The sequence below is a fragment of the Bombyx mandarina genome, chromosome A1, assembly GCF_030267445.1.
Source record: "Bombyx mandarina strain Sakado chromosome A1, ASM3026744v2".
Taxonomy (NCBI): domain Eukaryota; kingdom Metazoa; phylum Arthropoda; class Insecta; order Lepidoptera; family Bombycidae; genus Bombyx; species Bombyx mandarina.
Genome location: NC_143234.1, coordinates 18,642,470 through 18,649,978, shown reverse-complemented (window position 1 = coordinate 18,649,978; position 7,509 = coordinate 18,642,470).

Sequence of the window (7,509 nt, the reverse complement as noted above, 5' to 3'; positions counted from 1 at the left end):
AGCTCCGTAAATATCATGGAAGACCCTGTGTTTACTTACAAAAACCATCCTTGTTTCATTAACATCCGACATCTTACAAGTTAACTAATGTGTGGCCATATATATTCGTAAACGCAGCGGAAAATGTACAACTGACCGCCACTTTAGTCTGTTTATACGGAAACCGACCGGGTGAAATGTAGTAATTGACTTTCCCAGTGGGTTCCTGACGTCATCATGAAATATTTGTTCATTAGAGCTAGTTTGGTTTGAATAGAGATTCCATATTTGGAACTAATTTCAGATCACGTGTCCTATCTACATATATCTTTCTTTAATCACTCTCCCGAGTACATTTACCACCACCATGCCTATTTCTGCCATTAAGCAATCATGCATTCCAACTTGAAGTATACGACAGTGATCAGATAAAAACTAATAACCATTCAAAAAATTAATGGTCCTAATCTAAACATATCATTGACACAATACGTTCAGTTAAATTTTCGATGTTAGCATGATACCGCTAAACACCAAATTTATTACACAATGAATCAAACAGGAAATGAACCAGACGCTGGACACATGTCCAATGAACCAACCCACCGCATTTCGAACAATTGCGGTCTCGATCAGAAACGTTTCCGTTAATGCAAACACTAAGGCAATTTGACGTCAATTACCTAGCACTACACGCGAAATTGCTTAATGAACAAAATAATTAAACGCGTTTAGTATTCTCGGTTTGTGTATACAATAGTTTGTTTAGCATGCAATAACCAATTCTATGCACCATTAAAAATAAATTAAATAAGATGTGTTGAATATATTGAAGCTTTTTAAGATTGCGAAGTCCATGAATAACATAGTGAATCCCTCATTCATTTTAGTTGCCTTTTAATTATCTAGTAATCGAAATATCGGAAATAGTAACAAAAATACGTACCAGATTAAACCGTTTAAATGGCTAAAGATCTCTGTTTTGGACCAGAGGAAATTATCACATGCCAAAATTCCAAAGATGGTGAGAAAGGAATGCGATCTAAGAGTTAAATCCAAATAACCCTCTTGACGCTCGTTATCTAAGGGTCCCATATACCCAAACACAGAAGCAAGCAAAATGGATGGGCTTCCAACTACATTCCTACTACATATAATAGATTTATCAATCGTTAATATGGGACGACGAGCGGTCCAATGCGCGTTTGATCGGCTACAAATGTGCTCCTAAGGCCTACCTAGTACCTATACTTACGTAGGAAAATACATCCTTCTGTCTCTGTTCTTTCTTCTTGTGCTAAACAATAGCGCCCAGAAGGCCAAATATCTATCCTTGTAGTTTTATAAATCCTAAGGACTAATGGCCGTTTTCACCGACATTTAGGGATCCCTTAACTGCATTTAAGGAGCCCCTAATTAAAAATTCGTTTTCACCAACCTTTAGGTATCTCCTAAGTTCTTAAAAGGCTCCCTAAATTTAGGAACCCGATTTTTCGTTCCTTAACTGTCTCCTAACACTAGAAGACAGTTTTATGTCTGCTGTCATCTATTTCAATACATATAACATTCAAAAGGTTTGAAAACCATTTTTACAATGGATGAAGATTTAACTCTATTTTTAGAAAGTTTGGAAGCAGTTGAGTCTTTACAGTTAGTTTCTAGTCATTCTGTACTTAAAAGGCCACACTTGTATCGTCAGAGGACTGAAGATTTCGGAAAATAGGATGACAAAGACTTTGTCTTTAGGTATAGGCTATCAAAAGAAACTATGCTATTTTTATTAAAAAAAAAAAATTTTTTTACCCTAAAAATGAAAAGTAAGGTTTTTGGAGTGAACGAGTGTTTGAGTAAATTTTAATTATAGCTCTATGGGTATAAAATAAAAACTAATAAATAGCCAATTCCAAATTAATGTTCATTATAGCTCTTGCTACTATTTTAATACCAACTGAAAGAAAAGAAAGTTAATATTTGCAGACAGGCATTTTTTTTATTACTCATTTACCTGTAATCTTTAGTTAAGTAAAAATAAATTATTATTTTAAATTACATTTTAATTATTGATGTGAGACTTCATTCTTAATTTCGACTTCCTTTGCTGCTGCCTCTAATGAGTACTTGTAAAACTTTCTTTTATATTCTAATTCTTTCTGAAGAAGTTGTCTTTTTGTGTCTTCTATATCCTCTTTCTTTTTATTCACATTTTGAAAACTTGTACAAAGCGAGGACACCCCTGTCCTCTCATTACTAAGTGATAATCGTGGTCGTCTCCTTGACCATAGTGGTGTATTATTTGTACTATAATTCTGGAACAATAATAGTAGGTCTTACTATTATTCATACTTAGAATTTTAAGAACATTTGGTGATGAAGGCACAAAAAATTATTAATGATTCATACTTCAACTGAAATTTGATCTTCTTTTCTGCAACAAACTCCTCTACTGTCGCAGTATTTTCTGTGCACATCTCTCTTTTATTGGTGATTCATTTTCCACCACATTCAAAACATTAGCAGTACAGTCTTGCACGCCTATTATGCCTGTGCAAACTCGGCCGAGAAGTGTACTGTAGACTTGCTCCAGAATAGGATCGATTTTCACTTCTCCAGGACCACCACCAGTTTTAGTTACGCTCAGCTTAGCGGATTGATAGTATAATTTGCTCTCAGTTTTTAGTTTATCCCACACTTTCATCAATGAGTTCTTAGTCCTGAAATTATTTTTATTATTTCAACTTTTATATTCGTAGTTATTAATACGATGCGGTTTTTTTAGTATTCTGATTATAGCGTTATATCATTAAATACAAAAACTTTGTTGACATTTTTTTTTTATTTACCTGTAAACAGTCGTAGACGCATTAAATTCGTCGGTCACATTTAACCAGGCCCTATTTTTGGCCCCATTGGTACAGCCATCTGTTTTTTTTTATTTAATATAATTTCTTTGTTGGAAGCCAATAACTTCACAAGTTTATCTTTTTCTTCGGCCGTAAAGTTTTGGCCACGTTTTTTTTTCCGCCATAATTTGGTTTCAAAATGATAATGAAGAATAACGAATTTATTATTATTATTTGCCAGATTAATGGCAATCTGCCGATACTTTCAGCAATTTCAATGAATTAAATCCACAAATTTATTTTGATCACTTTTGTTTGAAGTTTTTAGTTTGACATTAACTTTAAACTGAAAATTGAATTATTGACATTCACGACTAAAGTGCGTTATTCAATTTCATATTTATATAACAGATTGGTTTTTTTTAAATAAATTATATACCAGAGACGTATAATTATGATTTATTGTCATTAATATTTATTATTATTTTATTTGATGGATATTTTAAAGGTAATCGCGGATCACATATTTTTATCGATAAAACAGCACTCAAATCAAAACATTAAAACGTCACCTAACTAAGAAACTCCTTAAAACTTAGCACAAAGCATGGTGAAAATGAATTTAGGTAGGTGGTTGATTTAGGTAATCTCCTGTCTAAAGTGTTTCCTACGTAGGACCACTTTGGGAACTTGTCGGTGAAAACGGGCATAAGTCCCACACCAATGCTAGGCCTTAATCTAAAATACTTAGAATTTACCATCGCAATTCACACAGAATCTTCGCTAAGTACTAAGCGAACTTTTACCTTACCCTCGCTTAATATTTCACGAATATCTGAAATTTCTCAATTACAAAGTTTTTAGAATGTTACACAAATTCCGCTCTTTCGCATAACAAAATTTTGTTTATGGAAATTTCGTTTCTGAGCATGATAAAAGTTCGTATAGTGTCCTTTTATTCTTGTGCACCTTTTTGGTTGTCTATTTTTGGTATCCGACGAAAATGGATGCTAAATACGCTATGCTAAATGGATGCTAATATATGCCATTAAAAACGGAGAAGCCTAGTTAAAAGTAATTATAAATGTAATTCTTTTGATGTGAAAACCTACCTTAGCCGTAAATTCGAACCGTATTCCGCGAGGGCAGGTAGCAACGGGCTTTCTCATGTCATCATGCCACATCGACGCCACCGCTTTCGATTCCCTTGTGAATGTGCGTGCGCTTTCTACATGCTTTGTTGCTTCCATGTCTTTTTTATTCGTTCACGTTACGTTCAGTTACATTGACGCGCTCACCGCGTGTATACGTATTGTATTTAGTTTTAATATCATTACCAAATCCAGCTTACCTTATATCAAATTAATTGTTTTCATTAATTATAAATTTTACCATCAAATTGATTTTTGACATCTGTTGGGCGCGTTGTAATGATCAATTTTAATTATTATTTTTAACTAATGTTTAATGTTGTACCAGAAAAGCCGTATATATAGGTATAGTCATAATATGGCTTATCTGGAATTCGAAATATTAATTGTATTGTACAATAGCTGTCTGATCCAAAGTCTGTCGGACCTCTTGACTGATGAAAATATCCATGTGGTGTTACTACCCGCCCTAGAACCAGGCAGACGGAGCTCAAATACTACTACCCAGTAGGTTCTAAAGCCCTCAGAATCCACAACCAATTTCATTCTTAATAATATTATCACATCCATGTCAACCACAAATATGTATTTAAAAGCCCTGTTTATTTTTGTGTACCAAAAACAAAAATACAGAAATTGTTATTTCAAAATAACGTATTGTAATATCCAACACGAACTTTTAACATGCGGGCCGTCAGATTAAAATGTTAATTCAACCAAAAAGATACTGTATTCCGTGCTAAAACCTTTTATTAAAATAAATCTCGCCAAGCCCGTACACGAACAAGAATTGTTATATTTTTGGCTTAAAGCATTACCTTTAAAATTTACAATCACTTAACTGTCCCGTTTTAAAATAGGGGTGTCAAAACAAACCTCGTTACTAGATGAACAGGCAAGCTTAAGGTTAGGTACCTGTGACAATTGGACTTCACTCTCCTCAACGTTTCATTGGAATATCAGCTATATTTCTCTTCAAATAGAGCGCATGTTAACTTCGTAACAGATACAGAGGAAATGGTAGTATCAACAAAATGTAACAATGGGCTTAAACAAGAGGAATATTCTACTACAGATGAACGTTAAGAAATTTGTTGAAGTAAATTAAGTTTTATTTGGATATTAGTTTATTCAACAAAATCCTTTCAGTAGGTTTTGGGCGAAAGACTACCAAAAACCCTTTTATCCTCACAAATACGAATACCAATATTGGTAAGACCCCTAAATTTCAATTTAATATTTTACATCACATGTCTTTTGCTCAGTGTTCTTGGCAGTAATAAAAAGGGCGGCCTCATATAACTGGCCCAATAACATTTAAAAAATTGTAGTTACGATAGAATAGGCAGAAAGTATCTTTAAAAACGTGATCAAATGACCGAAAAAAAAAATTTATGTCTTCGGTTTTTACACACATTCCATCGCAAAGTACTCCGTTGATGATATATACTTGATTTCGCTTATTAAATTCCAAAACTACATCATTTGTACCAGTAAGGCTGGCGAAAATATTCATAAATTTCCAGAAACGGGAAACTTTTACGCGAACCCTCAAAAAATCGCAAATTATTTTCCACAAACGCACAACAGTAGGGAGCGGGATAATTAAGAATTTAATATAAAACGAAATGAAAACAAGTTTCCCGGCTCTAAGTCTTATAACGTGGATTATCTCAAAGAATCCATAAGGCGGCGTAATCTCTGCTTAATGAAGTTATCCAACACTTTTCTCTTTTGTATCTTATTTGATCTTGCAAATAATGATGGGTCTAATTCGATCTCACAAAAAAAATTTTGGGTTTGTCAACTTCAGTATTAGTATATTCACCACTTCATATTTTGTTGGTCATAAACTTCCCCGCTAAACAAAAAATGACTTGTTTAATTTCTATAAATTTCCGTTCTGTTCGCTTATGACTTTGAAACTATTTCTTTTTTTATTGATTTACGTGCGCAGTTTTTTTTTTAATACTTTAATATTTCCTACATTTCGTCTTAACCTTAGCTTACATATGTGGCACTTATATCGGGATACAATATTATTAAAATTTGTTATAATAAATCAATTATCATTAAACATGATAATTAATGATTAAATTTTAGTTTTTCATCAGGAAAATTTCCAAAAATAAACACAATAGAGTCACAATCCAATAAGAGACGAAATTTTTTAGAGTTTCTGAAGCGGAAACCAATGTTCTGAACTAACTTTAAGCATTGATGACGATTTCAAGTAAATTATTTGATTAATTTGAGATAGTCTTCTAAATAGGTTTAAATTGCAATCAATTGGTAACAATATGATAGAATTAGCTCGGTCAACTCTAATAGACTAAGTGTATAATTCAATAAACAATATAAACTAAATTACATACTTACAAAATCACAGTACAAAAAATCCCCAATTAAAACACAAATTCTCCAAATTGATGCTCCAATTAAGTCTCTTCAAAGAAAACTGCATTACATCCCTTGTTGCTAATGTTCGTAATGGAAACTTAACGTAATTTTTATGAATAATAATAATAATTCTTTAAGATGTTACAAAATACCAAACTCTAAATACTACCATTTTTAAACGGTTTTATTTAGCTCGACCTGTACGGAATTTATTTGTTTATTTGGGTCAAAATTAGAAATTGAAATTTAAGCAACTTCCCGTTGTCAGATTGATCTGAAATTTGGTACACACATGTAATTTAGATGACAATACAATATAAGAAAATCAATAACATTATAAATCTAAGATGGCCGCCGATACAAAATGGCGGATTAAATATTTTTCCTTAACCCCCTCAGTATGGGTATCAAATGAAAGGGCTACACTAGTAAAACACGATGATTATGTCAAAATTTAAAATTCAAGATGGACGCCGTTCCAATATGGCGGACTAGGTACATATTTTTCCACAACCACCACAATATGGATATCAAATAATAGGACTACACTAGCAGAATACTGTCATTATTTCAAAATTTCAAACTCAAGATCGACGCTGTTACAAAATGGCGTATTAGGTGGGGGCATGATTAGTCGTGTCGAGAACAGTTGCGTCCAAGATTGTGTGACGTTAGAGGGGCAGATAAAAAAAAATAGGTAATTAGATACCTCGTTAGTAAGCGGTAGCTATACCACCCAAGTTACGGTAATAGGTTGCCGTTGCATAAAAACGTGCCGAGGACTGTATGGCATTAGGGTGGATAAAAATGTAATGTCGTCAGCGCTTCCCCCTCAAGATTGGGCGCATCTTGTTGTATATTAAGCCTTGCCCCTTTACTGGACCTCTGGGGGGGAGGGGGGTCGACCGTCAAAATGCCCCTTAATCGTGGGAACAACATGGTGACAATAAATAAAAAAGCAAACAAAAATAAAAACGAAACTGCTACACAACGAAAAAGAAGGCTCGAAAAGGCAAAAGACAAGTATAGAACGAAACGTGCAAAGGAAAGTGAAAATGAAACCCATAGTCGACTACAGAAACAAAGAGAACGGTTAGCAACAGAAACACCTGAGCAACATGATACCAGGTTAATAGCAC